An 18,381-nucleotide genomic window follows, 5' to 3' on the forward strand; every position below is an offset into this window, starting at 1 on the left:
TAGAAGAAGAGCATGATGGAAATAAAAAGCCCCAGAGTTCAGGTCCTGAGAAAGACCGAGTTAGAATGGGAGACATTGAGGGGACACGTTGGGAAACTGAGGGGATCGGGTGCAACACTGGCTTTACACTCCGCCTACTCAATGGAGAATATCGGGCAGGAGCACCGGTTAAAATGATCCCGAGTCTCACATTTCACACAACATGGATGCTGTTCTTTTGTGAATTTAGGAGGTTCAGGAGAAGAACGTGCAGCACAGTCCTGACCACAGTCGCGGCGATATAGAGACAGACAGGTTGTGAAGGAACGTTTGGAGCTGGAGGTGAGAGGGGGAATCACCCATGAAATGACAATGTTTTTCTTGCATCCTGTCTAGCTCCAGGGAGAAGAGCCTCTTTAGAGGTGGAAGCAGTGTTCAAGTCTCGGGCAGACTTGAGTTTTATAAAGAGTTAGGGGCTATTGAGGTGGAAAAGGCCTGTTTGGCACAAAGGGGAATGGAACTTCTTGGAGGCTAGGTTAGCAATGGGGGAGATATGGGAGTCCCACTTTAGGGCAGAGAAGAAAGGAGCTCTGTAGGAAGGCTTACGGATATGGTAACATAGTGGTTATGTCACTGGACCAATGATCCGAGACATGAGTTCAAGTCCCACCACAGCAGCTGGGGAATTTAAATTCAGTTAATAAATAAATCTGGAATTTAAAAAAAGCTAGCATCAGTAATGGTGACCATGAAAATACCGATTGTTGTAAAAACCCATCTGGTTCACTAATGTCCTTTAGGGAAAGAAATCTGCCACCCTTACCCGGTCTGGCCTACACATGACTCTGAACTGCCCTCTGAAATGGTGGCTCATACCTCCTTCTCTCGGGCAAATAGGGATGGGCAATAAATGCTGGCCTTGTCGGTGACGCCCACATCCCAGGAACAAATACATTTTTTGAAAGCTGAAGGAGGAATAAGTAAGGGGCCAGTCATGGCAAGAATTGGGAGCTGCTGGTTGAACTCTATTTGATGAAGTAAATGAAATTAGAAACATAGAAACAGTGTCCCATTTCCTGTTCCCTCGTGTTCTACATTGGCTGTAAAGCGCTTTGGGACATCTGGTGGTCGTGAAAGGCGCTATATGAATGCAAGTCTTTCTTTTTTCTTTTATTTTAATGTTAGTAAAATAAAAGCCATTGTGACCTGGAGTGAGGAACCAGATTAGTGATTCACCACAAGAAGAATGGCCTTTGTGTCTATTCAACAAGAGATTGTTTGGGAAAAAAAAGACTCGGATTTATATAGCGCCTTTCACGACCACCGGATGTCTCAAAGCGCTTTACAGCCAATGAAGTACCTTTGAAGTGTAGTCACTGTTGTAATGTGGGAAACGCGACAGTCAACTTGCGTACAAGCAAGCTCCCATAAACAGCAATGTGATAATGACCCAGATAATATGTTTTTGTTATGTTGATTGAGGGATAAATATTGGCCAGGACACCGGGGAGATCTCCCGTGCTCTTCTTCGAAATAGTGTCATGGGATCTTTTACATCCACCTGAGAGAGCAGACGTCACCTCGGTCTCATCCGAAAGATGGCACCTCCGACAGTGCAGCACTCCCTCAGTACTGCCCCTCCGCCACTGCAGCGCTCTCTCAGTACTGCCCCTCCGACATGCGGCGCTCCCTCAGTACTGTCCCTCCGACATGCGGCGCTCCCTCAGTACTGTCCCTCTGACAGTGCGGCGCTCCCTCAGTACTGCCCCTCCGACATGCGGCGCTCCCTCAGTACTGTCCCTCTGACAGTGCGGCACTCCCTCAGTACTGCCCCTCCGACAGTGCGGCGCTCCCTCAGTACTGCCCCTCCGACAGTGCAGCACTCCCTCAGCACTGCACTGGGAGTGTCAGCCTAGATTTTTGTGCTCAAGTCCCTGGAGTGGGGCTTGAACCCACAACCTTCTGACTCAGAGGCGAGAGTGCTGCCCACTGAGCTACAGCTGACACTGTGGATCTATTGATTCACCACAATGTAATTGGCCCTTAAAGGGTTAAAAATTGAGGACAGCTTACATAAACTTGGCACGTATTCCCTTGAGTTTAGAAATTTGAGGAGTGATCTAATTGAGATGATTAACAGGATAAAGGGATTTGATGGGATGGATGCAGAGAAAATATCTGCTCTCATGGAGGAGTACTGTGTACGTATCTTCACTAGAGAAGAGGATGCTGCCAAAGTCACAGTAAAGGAGTTGGTCGAGAAAAATAGATAGAGAATGTACTTAAACGATTGGCAGCGCTCAAAGTAGAAAAGACACCTGTCCAGATGGGATGCATCCTAAGTTACCGAGGGAGGTAAGGGTGGAGATTGCGGAGGTTCTGGCTACAATCTGCCCGAGGACTGGAGGATTGCAAATGTTACACCCCTGTTTAAAAAAGGGAGGGGGATAATCACTGTAACTGCAGGCCAGGCAGCCTAACATCGGTGGTGAGGAAACTGCGAGAGAGAATAATCTGGGACAAAATTAATTATCACTTGGAAAAACAAGGGGCTAATAAATGACAGCCAACACGGATTTGTTAAACCATGTCTGACAAACCTGATTGAGATCTTCAATCAAATAATGGCGAGGGCTGATAAGGATAGTGAGGTTGATGTTGTGTAGCTGGACTTTCAGAAGGCCTTTGATCTGTCACATAATAAATTTGTTCGCAAGATATAACGCCATGGGATTAAAGGGACAGTGGCAGCATGGATACACAATTGGTTAAGAGGCAGAACGCAGAGAATGATGGTAAATGATTGTCTGTCAGACTGGAGGGAAGTATAGAGGGGTGTTTCCCAGGGGTCAGTATTAGAACCACTGCTCTTTTTGTTATATATTAATGACCTGGACTTGGGTATACAGGGCATCATTTCAAACACAATGCTTGCAAAAGTATTGAACAATGGGGAGGATAGTAGCTGACTTAAGGAGGACAGAGACAGACTGGTGAAATGGGCAGGCACATGGCAGATGAAGTTTAATGCAGAGAAGTGTGAAGTGATGCATTTTGGAAGGAAGGAAGGATGATGAGAAGCAATATAAACTAAATGGTACAATGTTAAAGGGGGCGCAGGAACAGAGACTTTCAGGTGTACGTACACAAATCTTTAAAGGTGCCAGGACAAATTGATAAGGATGTTAAATAGCACATGAGATCCTGAGCTTTACAATCAGAAACATAGAGTACAAATGCAAGGACGTTATGTAAACCTTTATAAAACACTGCTTAGGCCTCAGCTGGTGCATGTGTCCAATTCTGGGCATCATACTTTAGGAAGGATGGCAAGGCCCTGGAGAGGCTGCAGACGGGATTTACTAGAATGTTACCAGGGATGAGGAAGTTCAGTTATGTGCAGAGACTGGAGAAGCTGGGGGTGTTCTCATTAGAGCAGAGAAGGTTCAGAGGAGATTTGATAGAGGTGTACAAAATCTTCAGGGGTTTTGAGTGAAGATTGTATATTAAGTAGTGGAAGATATATATTGAGGAGCAGAGATTGTATATTGAAGAGCAGATTGTATATTGAGGAGCAGAGAATGTATATTGAGGAGCAAAGATTGTATATAAAGGAGCAGATTGTATATTGAGGAGCAGAGACTGTATATTGAGGAGCAGGGTCTGTATATTGAGGAGCAGATTGTATATTGAGCAGCAGATTGTATATTGAGGAGCAGAGATTGTACATTGAGGAGCAGATTGTATATTGAGGAGCAGATTGTATATTGAGGAGAAGATTGTATATTGAGGAGCAGATTGTATATTGAGGAGCTGAGATTGTATATTGAGGAGCAAAGATTGTATATTGAGGAGCAAAGATTGTATATTGAGGAGCAGAGACTGTATATTGAGGAGCAGAGACGGTATATTGAGGAGCAGATTGTATATTGAGGAGCAGAGATTGTATATTCAGGAGCAGATTGTATATTGAGGAGCAGATATTGTATATTGAGGAGCAGAGATTGTATATTAAGGAGCAGATCGTATATTGAGGAGCAGAGATTGTATATTGAGCAGCAAAGATTGTATATCGAGGAGCACATTGTATATTGAGGAGCAAAGATTGTATATTGAGGAGCAGAGACATTACATTGAGGAGCAGATTGTATATTGAGGAGCAGAGACTGTATATTGAGGAGCAGAGATTGTATATTGAGGAGCAGAGACTGTATATTGAGGAGCAGAAATTGTATATTGAGGAGCAGAGATTGTATATTGAGGAGCAGACTGTATATTGAGGAGCTGAGATTGTATATTGAGGAGCAGAGATTGTATATTGAGGAGCAGATTGTATATTGAGGAGCAGAGATTGTATATTGAGCAGCAGATTGTATATTGAGGAGCAGAGATTGAGGAGCAGAGATTGTATATTGAGGAGCAGACAGTATATTGAAGAGCAGAGATTGTATATTGAGGAGAAGATTGTATATTGAGGAGCAGATTGTATATTGAGGAGCAGAGATTGTATATTGCGGAGCAGAGATTGTATATTGAGGAGCAGAGATTGGATATTGAGAAGCAGATTGTATATTGAGGAGCAGAGATTGTACATTGTGGAGCAGAGATTGTATATTGAGGAGCAGCGATTGTATATTGAGGAGCAGAGATTGTATATTGATGAGCATACTGTATATTGAGGAGCAGAGGTTGTATATTGAGGAGCAGAGGTTGTATATTGAGGAGCAGAGATTGTATATTGAGGAGCATACTGTCTATTGAGGAGCAGCGATTGTATATTGAGGAGCAGAGATTGTACATTGAGGAGCAATGATTGTATATTGAGGAGCAGAGACTGTATATTGAGGAGCAGATTGTATATTGAGGAGCAGAGACTGTATATTGAGGAGCAGAGATTATATATTGCGGAGCAGAGATTGTATATTGAGGAGCATACTGTATATTGAGGAGCAGAGATTGTATATTGAGGAGCAGATTGTATATTGAGGAGCAGAGACTGTATATTGAGGAACAGAGACTGTATACTGAGGAGCAGAGATTGTACATTGAGGAGCAGATTGTATATTGAGGAGCAGAGATTATATATTGAGGAGAAGAGATTGTATAGTGAGGAGCAGGTGGTATATTGAAGAGAAGAGACTATATATTGAGGAGCAGAGACTGTATATTGAGGAACAGAGACTGTATACTGAGGAGCAGAGATTGTACATTGAGGAGCAGATTGTATATTGAGGAGCAGAGATTGTATATTGAGGAGCAGAGATTGTATATTGATGAGCATACTGTATATTGAGGAGCAGAGGTTGTATATTGAGGAGCAGAGATTGTATATTGAGGAGCAGAGATTGTATATTGAGGAGCATACTGTCTATTGAGGAGCAGAGATTGTATATTGAGGAGCAGAGACTGTATATTGAGGAGCAGAAATTGTATATTGAGGAGCAGAGATTGTATATTGAGGAGCAGACTGTATATTGAGGAGCTGAGATTGTATATTGAGGAGCAGAGATTGTATATTGAGGAGCAGATTGTATATTGAGGAGCAGAGATTGTATATTGAGCAGCAAATTGTATATTGAGGAGCAGAGATTGAGGAGCAGAGATTGTATATTGAGGAGCAGACAGTATATTGAAGAGCAGAGATTGTATATTGAGGAGAAGATTGTATATTGAGGAGCAGATTGTATTTTGAGGAGCAGAGATTGTATATTGCGGAGCAGAGATTGTATATTGAGGAGCAGAGATTGGATATTGAGGAGCAGATTGTATATTGAGGAGCAGAGATTGTACATTGTGGAGCAGAGATTGTATATTGAGGAGCAGCGATTGTATATTGAGGAGCATACTGTATACAGAAGAGCAGAGATTTTATATTGAGGAGCAGAGATTGTATATTGAGGAGCAGATTGTATATTGAGGAGCAGAGATTGTATATTGAGGAGCAGAGATTGTATATTGATGAGCATACTGTATATTGAGGAGCAGAGGTTGTATATTGAGGAGCAGAGATTGTATATTGAGGAGCAGAGATTGTATATTGAGGAGCATACTGTCTATTGAGGAGCAGCGATTGTATATTGAGGAGCAGAGATTGTACATTGAGGAGCAATGATTGTATATTGAGGAGCAGAGACTGTATATTGAGGAGCAGATTGTATATTGAGGAGCAGAGACTGTATATTGCGGAGCAGAGATTATATATTGCGGAGCAGAGATTGTATATTGAGGAGCACATTGTATATTGAGGAGCAGAGATTGTATATTGAGGAGCAGATTGTATATTGAGGAGCAGAGACTGTATATTGAGGAACAGAGACTGCATACTGAGGAGCAGAGATTGTACATTGAGGAGCAGATTGTATATTGAGGAGCAGAGATTGTATATTGATGAGCATACTGTATATTGAGGAGCAGAGGTTGTATATTGAGGAGCAGAGATTGTATATTGAGGAGCAGAGATTGTATATTGATGAGCATACTGTATATTGAGGAGCAGAGGTTGTATATTGAGGAGCAGAGATTGTATATTGAGGAGCAGAGATTGTATATTGAGGAGCATACTGTCTATTGAGGAGCAGCGATTGTATATTGAGGAGCAGAGATTGTATATTGAGGAGCAGAGACTGTATATTGAGGAGCAGATTGTATATTGAGGAGCTGAGATTGTATATTGAGGAGCAGAGACTGTATATTGAGGAGCAGAGACGGTATATTGAGGAGCAGATTGTATATTGAGGAGCAGAGATTGTATATTCAGGAGCAGATTGTATATTGAGGAGCAGATATTGTATATTGAGGAGCAGAGATTGTATATTAAGGAGCAGATCGTATATTGAGGAGCAGAGATTGTATATTGAGCAGCAAAGATTGTATATCGAGGAGCACATTGTATATTGAGGAGCAAAGATTGTATATTGAGGAGCAGAGACATTACATTGAGGAGCAGATTGTATATTGAGGAGCAGAGACTGTATATTGAGGAGCAGAGATTGTATATTGAGGAGCAGAGACTGTATATTGAGGAGCAGAAATTGTATATTGAGGAGCAGAGATTGTATATTGAGGAGCAGACTGTATATTGAGGAGCTGAGATTGTATATTGAGGAGCAGAGATTGTATATTGAGGAGCAGATTGTATATTGAGGAGCAGAGATTGTATATTGAGCAGCAGATTGTATATTGAGGAGCAGAGATTGAGGAGCAGAGATTGTATATTGAGGAGCAGACAGTATATTGAAGAGCAGAGATTGTATATTGAGGAGAAGATTGTATATTGAGGAGCAGATTGTATATTGAGGAGCAGAGATTGTATATTGCGGAGCAGAGATTGTATATTGAGGAGCAGAGATTGGATATTGAGGAGCAGATTGTATATTGAGGAGCAGAGATTGTACATTGTGTAGCAGAGATTGTATATTGAGGAGCAGCGATTGTATATTGAGGAGCAGACTGTATATTGAGGAGCAGAGATTTTATATTGAGGAGCATACTGTATACTGAAGAGCAGAGATTTTATATTGAGGAGCAGAGATTGTATATTGAGGAGCAGATTGTATATTGAGGAGCAGAGATTGTATATTGAGGAGCAGAGATTGTATATTGATGAGCATACTGTATATTGAGGAGCAGAGGTTGTATATTGAGGAGCAGAGATTGTATATTGAGGAGCAGAGATTGTATATTGAGGAGCAGAGATTGTATATTGAGGAGCATACTGTCTATTGAGGAGCAGCGATTGTATATTGAGGAGCAGAGATTGTACATTGAGGAGCAATGATTGTATATTGAGGAGCAGAGACTGTATATTGAGGAGCAGATTGTATATTGAGGAGCAGAGACTGTATATTGAGGAGCAGAGATTATATATTGCGGAGCAGAGATTGTATATTGAGGAGCAGAAATTGTATATTGAGGAGCAGATTGTATATTGAGGAGCAGAGATTGTATATTGAGCAGCAGATTGTATATTGAGGAGCAGAGATTGAGGAGCAGAGATTGTATATTGAGGAGCAGACAGTATATTGAAGAGCAGAGATTGTATATTGAGGAGAAGATTGTATATTGAGGAGCAGATTGTATATTGAGGAGCAGAGATTGTATATTGCGGAGCAGAGATTGTATATTGAGGAGCAGAGATTGGATATTGAGGAGCAGATTGTATATTGAGGAGCAGAGATTGTACATTGTGGAGCAGAGATTGTATATTGAGGAGCAGCGATTGTATATTGAGGAGCAGACTGTATATTGAGGAGCAGAGACTTTATATTGAGGAGCATACTGTATACTGAAGAGCAGAGATTTTATATTGAGGAGCAGAGATTGTATATTGAGGAGCAGATTGTATATTGAGGAGCAGAGATTGTATATTGAGGAGCAGAGATTGTATATTGATGAGCATACTGTATATTGAGGAGCAGAGGTTGTATCTTGAGGAGCAGAGATTGTATATTGAGGAGCAGAGATTGTATATTGAGGAGCATACTGTCTATTGAGGAGCAGCGATTGTATATTGAGGAGCAGAGATTGTACATTGAGGAGCAATGATTGTATATTGAGGAGCAGAGACTGTATATTGAGGAGCAGATTGTATATTGAGGAGCAGAGACTGTATATTGAGGAGCAGAGATTATATATTGCGGAGCAGGGATTGTATATTGAGGAGCACATTGTATATTGAGGAGCAGAGATTGTATATTGAGGAGCAGATTGTATATTGAGGAGCAGAGACTGTATATTGAGGAACAGAGACTGTATACTGAGGAGCAGAGATTGTACATTGAGGAGCAGATTGTATATTGAGGAGCAGAGATTATATATTGAGGAGAAGAGATTGTATAGTGAGGAGCAGGTGGTATATTGAGGAGAAGAGACTATATATTGAGGAGCAGAGATTGTATATTGAGGAGCAGAGATTGTATATTGAGGAGCATACTGTCTATTGAGGAGCAGCGATTGTATATTGAGGAGCAGAGATTGTATATTGAGGAGCAGAGACTGTATATTGAGGAGCAGATTGTATATTGAGGAGCAGAGACTGTATATTGAGGAGCAGAGATTATATATTGCGGAGCAGAGATTGTATATTGAGGAGCATACTGTATATTGAGGAGCAGAGATTGTATACTGAGGAGCAGAGATTGTATATTGAGCAGCACATTGTATATTGAGGAGCAGAGATTGTATATTGAGGAGTAGATTGTATATTGAGGAGCAGAGACTGTATATTGAGGAGCAGAGACTGTATACTGAGGAGCAGAGATTGTACATTGAGGAGCAGATTGTATATTGAGGAGAAGAGATTATATATTGAGGAGAAGAGATTGTATAGTGAGGAGCAGGTGGTATATTGAGGAGAAGAGACTATATATTGAGGAGCAGATTTTATATTGTGGAGCAAAGACTGTATATTGAGGAGCAGAGATTGTATATTGAGGAGCAGAGACTGTATATTGAGGAGCAGAGACTGTATATTGAGGAGCAGACTGTATATTAAGGAGCAGAGATTGTATATTGAGGAGCAGAGATTGTATATTGAGGAGCAGAGATTGAGGAGCAGAGATTGCATATTGAGGAGCAGACTGTATATTGAAGAGCAGAGATTGTATATTGAGGAGAAGATTGTATATTGAGGAGAAGATTGTATATTGAGGAGCAGAGACTGTATATTGAGGAGCAGATTGTATATTGAGGAGCAGATTGTATATTGTGGAGCAGAGACTGTATATTGAGGAGCAGATTGTATATTGAGGAGCAGAGACTATATATTGATGAGCAGAGACTGCATATTGATGAGCAGAGATTGTATATTGAGGAGCTGAGATAGTATATTAAGGAGCAGGGATTGTATATTGAGGAGCAGATTGCATATTGAGGAGCAGAGATTGTATATTGGGGAGCAGATTGTATATTGAGGAGCAAAGACTGTATATTGAGGAGAAAATTGTATATTGAGGAGCAGAAATTGTATATTGAGGAGCAGAGATTGTATATTGAGGAGCAGAGACTGTGTATTGAGGAGCAGAGATTGTATATTGAGGAGCAGAGACTGTATATTGAGGAGCAGAGACTGTATAGTGAGGAGCAGAGACTGTATAGTGTGGAGCAGAGACTGTATATTAAGGAGCAGAAATTGTATATAGAGGAGCACATTGTATATTGAGGAGCAGAGACTGTATAATGAGGAGCTGAGATAGTATATTAAGGAGCAGACTGTATATTGAGGAGCAGATTGTATATTGAGGAGCAGGGATTGTATATTGAGGAGCAGATTGTATATTGAGGAGCAGAGATTATATATTGAGGAGCAGAAATTGTATTTTGAGGAGCAGGTGGTATATTGAAGAGAAGAGACTATATATTGAGGAGCAGATTGTATATTGTGGAGCAAAGACTGTATATTGAGGAGCAGATTGTATATTGAGGAGCAGAGACTGTATATTGAGGAGCAGAGAATGTATATTGAGGTGCAGAGACTGTATATTGAGGTGCATAAATTGTACATTGAGGAGCAGAGATTGTATATTGAGGAGCAGATTGTATGTTGATGAGCAGAGATTGTATATTGAGGAGCAGATGGTATATTGAAGAGTAGACTGTATATTGAGGAGCAGAGATTGAGGAGCAGAGATTGTATATTGAAGAAAAGATTGTATATTGAGGAGCATAGATTGTATATTGAGGAGTACAGATTGTATATTTCGGAGAAGATTGTATATTGTGGAGAAGATTGTATATTGAGGAGAAGATTGTATATTGAGGAGCAGAGATTGTATATTGAGGAGCAGATTGTATATTAAGGAGCAGAGATTGTATATTAAGGAGCAGAGATTGTATATTGAGGAGCAGACTGTATTTTGAGGAGCAGAGATTGTATATTGAAGAACAGATTGTATCTTGAGGAGCACAGATTGTATATTGAGGAGTACAGATTGTATATTTCGGAGAAGATTGTATATTGTGGAGAAGATTGTATATTGAGGAGAAGATTGTATATTGAGGAGAAGATTGTATATTGAGAAGCAGAGATTGTATATTGAGGAGCAGATTGTATATTAAGGAGCAGAGATTGTATATTAAGGAGCAGAGATTGTATATTGAGGAGCAGACTGTATTTTGAGGAGCAGAGATTGTATATTGCGGAGCAGAGATTGTATATTGAGGAGCAGAGATTGGATATTGAGGAGCATACTGTATACTGAGGAGCAGAGATTGTATATTGAGGAGCAGATTGTATATTAAGGAGCAGAGATTGTATATTAAGGAGCAGAGATTGTATATTGAGGAGCAGACTGTATTTTGAGGAGCAGAGATTGTATATTGCGGAGCAGAGATTGTATATTGAGGAGCAGATTGTATATTAAGGAGCAGAGATTGTATATTAAGGAGCAGAGATTGTATATTGAGGAGCAGACTGTATTTTGAGGAGCAGAGATTGTATATTGAAGAACAAATTGTATCTTGAGGAGCACAGATTGTATATTGAGGAGTACAGATTGTATATTTCGGAGAAGATTGTATATTGTGGAGAAGATTGTATATTGAGGAGAAGATTGTATATTGAGGAGAAGATTGTATATTGAGAAGCAGAGATTGTATATTGAGGAGCAGATTGTATATTAAGGAGCAGAGATTGTATATTAAGGAGCAGAGATTGTATATTGAGGAGCAGACTGTATTTTGAGGAGCAGAGATTGTATATTGCGGAGCAGAGATTGTATATTGAGGAGCAGAGATTGGATATTGAGGAGCATACTGTATACTGAGGAGCAGAGATTGTATATTGAGGAGCAGATTGTATATTAAGGAGCAGAGATTGTATATTAAGGAGCAGAGATTGTATATTGAGGAGCAGACTGTATTTTGAGGAGCAGAGATTGTATATTGCGGAGCAGAGATTGTATATTGAGGAGCAGAGATTGGATATTGAGGAGCAGATTGTATATTGAGGAGCAGAGATTGTACATTGTGGAGCAGAGATTGTATATTGAGGAGCAGCGATTGTATATTGAGGAGCAAAGACTGTATATTGAGGAGAAAATTGTATATTGAGGTGCAGAAATTGAATATTGAGGAGCAGAGATTGTATATTGAGGAGCAGTGACGGTGTATTGAGGAGCAGAGATTGTATATTGAGGAGCAGAGAATGTATATTGAGGAGCAGAGACTGTATAGTGAGGAGCAGAGACTGTATAATGAGGAGCAGAGACTGTATATTAAGGAGCAGAAATAGTATATAGAGGAGCACATTGTATATTGAGGAGCAGAGACTGTATATTGAGGAGCAGAGACTGCATGTTGAGGAGCTGAGATAGTATATTAAGGAGCAGACTGTATATTGAGGAGCAGATTGTATATTGAGGAGCAGGGATTGTATATTGAGGAGTAGATTGTATATTGAGGAGCAGAGATTATATATTGAGGAGCAGAAATTGTATTTTGAGGAGCAGGTGGTATATTGAGGAGAAGAGACTATATATTGAGGAGCAGATTGTATATTGTGGAGCAAAGACTGTATATTGAGGAGCAGATTGTATATTGATGAGCAGAGACTGTATATTGAGGAGCAGAGAATGTATATTGAGGTGCAGAGACTGTATATTGAGGTGCATAAATTGTACATTGAGGAGCAGAGATTGTATATTGAGGAGCAGATTGTATGTTGATGAGCAGAGATTGTATATTGAGGAGCAGATGGTATATTGAAGAGTAGACTGTATATTGAGGAGCAGAGATTGAGGAGCAGAGATTGTATATTCAAGAAAAGATTGTATATTGAGGAGCATAGATTGTATATTGAGGAGTACAGATTGTATATTTCGGAGAAGATTGTATATTGTGGAGAAGATTGTATATTGAGGAGAAGATTGTATATTGAGGAGCAGAGATTGTATATTGAGGAGCAGATTGTATATTAAGGAGCAGAGATTGTATATTAAGGAGCAGAGATTGTATATTGAGGAGCAGACTGTATTTTGAGGAGCAGAGATTGTATATTGAAGAACAGATTGTATCTTGAGGAGCACAGATTGTATATTGAGGAGTACAGATTGTATATTTCGGAGAAGATTGTATATTGTGGAGAAGATTGTATATTGAGGAGAAGATTGTATATTGAGGAGAAGATTGTATATTGAGAAGCAGAGATTGTATATTGAGGAGCAGATTGTATATTAAGGAGCAGAGATTGTATATTAAGGAGCAGAGATTGTATATTGAGGAGCAGACTGTATTTTGAGGAGCAGAGATTGTATATTGCGGAGCAGAGATTGTATATTGAGGAGCAGATTGTATATTAAGGAGCAGAGATTGTATATTAAGGAGCAGAGATTGTATATTGAAGAGCAGAGATTGTATATTGAGGAGAAGATTGTATATTGAGGAGAAGATTGTATATTGAGGAGAAGATTGTATATTGAGGAGCAGAGACTGTATATTGAGGAGCAGATTGTATATTGTGGAGCAGAGACTATATATTGATGAGCAGAGACTGCATATTGATGAGCAGAGATTGTATATTGAGGAGCAGAGATTGAGGAGCAGAGATTGCATATTGAGGAGCAGACTGTATATTGAAGAGCAGAGATTGTATATTGAGGAGCAGATTGTATATTGAAGAGCAGAGATTGTATATTGAGGAGCAGAGATTGTATATTGATGAGCATACTGTATATTGAGGAGCAGAGGTTGTATATTGAGGAGCAGAGATTGTATATTGAGGAGCAGAGATTGTATATTGAGGAGCATACTGTCTATTGAGGAGCAGCGATTGTATATTGAGGAGCAGAGATTGTATATTGAGGAGCAATGATTGTAAATTGAGGAGCAGAGACTGTATATTGAGGAGCAGATTGTATATTGAGGAGCAGAGACTGTATACTGAGGAGCAGAGATTGTACATTGAGGAGCAGATTGTATATTGAGGAGCAGAGATTATATATTGAGGAGAAGAGATTGTATAGTGAGGAGCAGGTGGTATATTGAGGAGAAGAGACTATATATTGAGGAGCAGGTTTTATATTGTGGAGCAAAGACTGTATATTGAGGAGCAGAGATTGTATATTGAGGAGCAGAGACTGTATATTGAGGAGCAGTGACTGTATATTGAGGAGCAGACTGTATATTAAGGAGCAGAGATTGTATATTGAGGAGCAGAGATTGTATATTGAGGAGCAGAGATTGAGGAGCAGAGATTGCATATTGAGGAGCAGACTGTATATTGAAGAGCAGAGATTGTATATTGAGGAGAAGATTGTATATTGAGGAGAAGATTGTATATTGAGGAGAAGATTGTATATTGAGGAGAAGATTGTATATTGAGGAGCAGAGACTGTATATTGAGGAGCAGATTGTATATTGTGGAGCAGAGACTGTATATTGAGGAGCAGATTGTATATTGAGGAGCAGAGACTATATATTGATGAGCAGAGACTGCATATTGATGAGCAGAGATTGTATATTGAGGAGCTGAGATAGTATATTAAGGAGCAGGGATTGTATATTGAGGAGCAGATTGCATAATGAGGAGCAGAGATTGTATATTGGGGAGCAGAGATTGAGGAGCAGAGAGTGTATATTGAAGAGCAGATTGTATATTGAGCAGCATAGATTGTATATTGAGGAGCAGATTGTATATTGAGGAGCAAAGACTGTATATTGAGGAGAAAATTGTATATTGAGGAGCAGAAATTGTATATTGAGGAGCAGAGATTGTATATTGAGGAGCAGAGACTGTGTATTGAGGTGCAGAGATTGTATATTGAGGAGCAGAGACTGTATATTGAGGAGCAGAGACTGTATAGTGAGGAGCAGAGACTGTATAGTGTGGAGCAGAGACTGTATATTAAGGAGCAGAAATTGTATATAGAGGAGCACATTGTATATTGAGGAGCAGAGACTGTATATTGAGGAGCAGAGACTGTATAATGAGGAGCTGAGATAGTATATTAAGGAGCAGACTGTATATTGAGGAGCAGATTGTATATTGAGGAGCAGGGATTGTATATTGAGGAGCAGATTGTATATTGAGGAGCAGAGATTATATATTGAGGAGCAGAAATTGTATTTTGAGGAGCAGGTGGTATATTGAAGAGAAGAGACTATATATTGAGGAGCAGATTGTATATTGTGGAGCAAAGACTGTATATTGAGGAGCAGATTGTATATTGAGGAGCAGAGACTGTATATTGAGGAGCAGAGAATGTATATTGAGGTGCAGAGACTGTATATTGAGGTGCATAAATTGTACATTGAGGAGCAGAGATTGTATATTGAGGAGCAGATTGTATGTTGATGAGCAGAGATTGTATATTGAGGAGCAGATGGTATATTGAAGAGTAGACTGTATATTGAGGAGCAGAGATTGAGGAGCAGAGATTGTATATTGAAGAAAAGATTGTATATTGAGGAGCATAGATTGTATATTGAGGAGTACAGATTGTATATTTCGGAGAAGATTGTATATTGTGGAGAAGATTGTATATTGAGGAAAAGATTGTATATTGAGGAGCAGAGATTGTATATTGAGGAGCAGATTGTATGTTGATGAGCAGAGATTGTATATTGAGGAGCAGATGGTATATTGAAGAGTAGACTGTATATTGAGGAGCAGAGATTGAGGAGCAGAGATTGTATATTGAAGAAAAGATTGTATATTGAGGAGCATAGATTGTATATTGAGGAGTACAGATTGTATATTTCGGAGAAGATTGTATATTGTGGAGAAGATTGTATATTGAGGAGAAGATTGTATATTGAGGAGAAGATTGTATATTGAGGAGCAGATTGTATATTAAGGAGCAGAGATTGTATATTAAGGAGCAGAGATTGTATATTGAGGAGCAGACTGTATTTTGAGGAGCAGAGATTGTATATTGCGGAGCAGAGATTGTATATTGAGGAGCAGAGATTGGATATTGAGGAAAATACTGTATACTGAGGAGCAGAGATTGTATATTAAGGAGCAGAGATTGTATATTGAGGAGCAGACTGTATTTTGAGGAGCAGAGATTGTATATTGCGGAGCAGAGATTGTATATTGAGGAGCAGAGATTGGATATTGAGGAGCATACTGTATACTGAGGAGCAGAGATTGTATATTGAGGAGCAGATTGTATATTAAGGAGCAGAGATTGTATATTAAGGAGCAGAGATTGTATATTGAGGAGCAGACTGTATTTTGAGGAGCAGAGATTGTATATTGCGGAGCAGAGATTGTATATTGAGGAGCAGATTGTATATTAAGGAGCAGAGATTGTATATTAAGGAGCAGAGATTGTATATTGAGGAGCAGACTGTATTTTGAGGAGCAGAGATTGTATATTGAAGAACAGATTGTATCTTGAGGAGCACAGATTGTATATTGAGGAGTACAGCTTGTATATTTCGGAGAAGATTGTATATTGTGGAGAAGATTGTATATTGAGGAGAAGATTGTATATTGAGGAGAAGATTGTATATTGAGAAGCAGAGATTGTATATTGAGGAGCAGATTGTATATTAAGGAGCAGAGATTGTATATTAAGGAGCAGAGATTGTATATTGAGGAGCAGACTGTATTTTGAGGAGCAGAGATTGTATATTGCGGAGCAGAGATTGTATATTGAGGAGCAGAGATTGGATATTGAGGAGCATACTGTATACTGAGGAGCAGAGATTGTATATTGAGGAGCAGATTGTATATTAAGGAGCAGAGATTGTATATTAAGGAGCAGAGATTGTATATTGAGGAGCAGACTGTATTTTGAGGAGCAGAGATTGTATATTGCGGAGCAGAGATTGTATATTGAGGAGCAGAGATTGGATATTGAGGAGCAGATTGTATATTGAGGAGCAGAGATTGTACATTGTGGAGCAGAGATTGTATATTGAGGAGCAGCGATTGTATATTGAGGAGCAAAGACTGTATATTGAGGAGAAAATTGTATATTGAGGTGCAGAAATTGAATATTGAGGAGCAGAGATTGTATATTGAGGAGCAGTGACGGTGTATTGAGGAGCAGAGATTGTATATTGAGGAGCAGAGAATGTATATTGAGGAGCAGAGACTGTATAGTGAGGAGCAGAGATTGTATAATGAGGAGCAGAGACTGTATATTAAGGAGCAGAAATAGTATATAGAGGAGCACATTGTATATTGAGGAGCAGAGACTGTATATTGAGGAGCAGAGACTGCATGTTGAGGAGCTGAGATAGTATATTAAGGAGCAGACTGTATATTGAGGAGCAGATTGTATATTGAGGAGCAGGGATTGTATATTGAGGAGTAGATTGTATATTGAGGAGCAGAGATTATATATTGAGGAGCAGAAATTGTATTTTGAGGAGCAGGTGGTATATTGAGGAGAAGAGACTATATATTGAGGAGCAGATTGTATATTGTGGAGCAAAGACTGTATATTGAGGAGCAGATTGTATATTGATGAGCAGAGACTGTATATTGAGGAGCAGAGAATGTATATTGAGGTGCAGAGACTGTATATTGAGGTGCATAAATTGTACATTGAGGAGCAGAGATTGTATATTGAGGAGCAGATTGTATGTTGATGAGCAGAGATTGTATATTGAGGAGCAGATGGTATATTGAAGAGTAGACTGTATATTGAGGAGCAGAGATTGAGGAGCAGAGATTGTATATTCAAGAAAAGATTGTATATTGAGGAGCATAGATTGTATATTGAGGAGTACAGATTGTATATTTCGGAGAAGATTGTATATTGTGGAGAAGATTGTATATTGAGGAGAAGATTGTATATTGAGGAGCAGAGATTGTATATTGAGGAGCAGATTGTATATTAAGGAGCAGAGATTGTATATTAAGGAGCAGAGATTGTATATTGAGGAGCAGACTGTATTTTGAGGAGCAGAGATTGTATATTGAAGAACAGATTGTATCTTGAGGAGCACAGATTGTATATTGAGGAGTACAGATTGTATATTTCGGAGAAGATTGTATATTGTGGAGAAGATTGTATATTGAGGAGAAGATTGTATATTGAGGAGAAGATTGTATATTGAGAAGCAGAGATTGTATATTGAGGAGCAGATTGTATATTAAGGAGCAGAGATTGTATATTAAGGAGCAGAGATTGTATATTGAGGAGCAGACTGTATTTTGAGGAGCAGAGATTGTATATTGCGGAACAGAGATTGTATATTGAGGAGCAGATTGTATATTAAGGAGCAGAGATTGTATATTAAGGAGCAGAGATTGTATATTGAAGAGCAGAGATTGTATATTGAGGAGAAGATTGTATATTGAGGAGAAGATTGTATATTGAGGAGAAGATTGTATATTGAGGAGCAGAGACTGTATATTGAGGAGCAGATTGTATATTGTGGAGCAGAGACTATATATTGATGAGCAGAGACTGCATATTGATGAGCAGAGATTGTATATTGAGGAGC

At 39.4% G+C, this 18,381-nt stretch overlaps 1 protein-coding gene across 1 annotated transcript in view; it reads right to left on the reverse strand.

The window, feature by feature from the left end:
• The window catches only part of LOC139226181 (MLX-interacting protein-like), a 413,094-nt gene that overhangs the window by 18,115 nt on the left and 376,598 nt on the right, over window positions 1–18,381 (reverse strand). The window lies entirely within an intron of this gene.

The sequence above is a fragment of the Pristiophorus japonicus genome, chromosome 16 (assembly GCF_044704955.1).
Source record: "Pristiophorus japonicus isolate sPriJap1 chromosome 16, sPriJap1.hap1, whole genome shotgun sequence".
In the NCBI taxonomy this organism is placed as follows: domain Eukaryota; kingdom Metazoa; phylum Chordata; class Chondrichthyes; family Pristiophoridae; genus Pristiophorus; species Pristiophorus japonicus.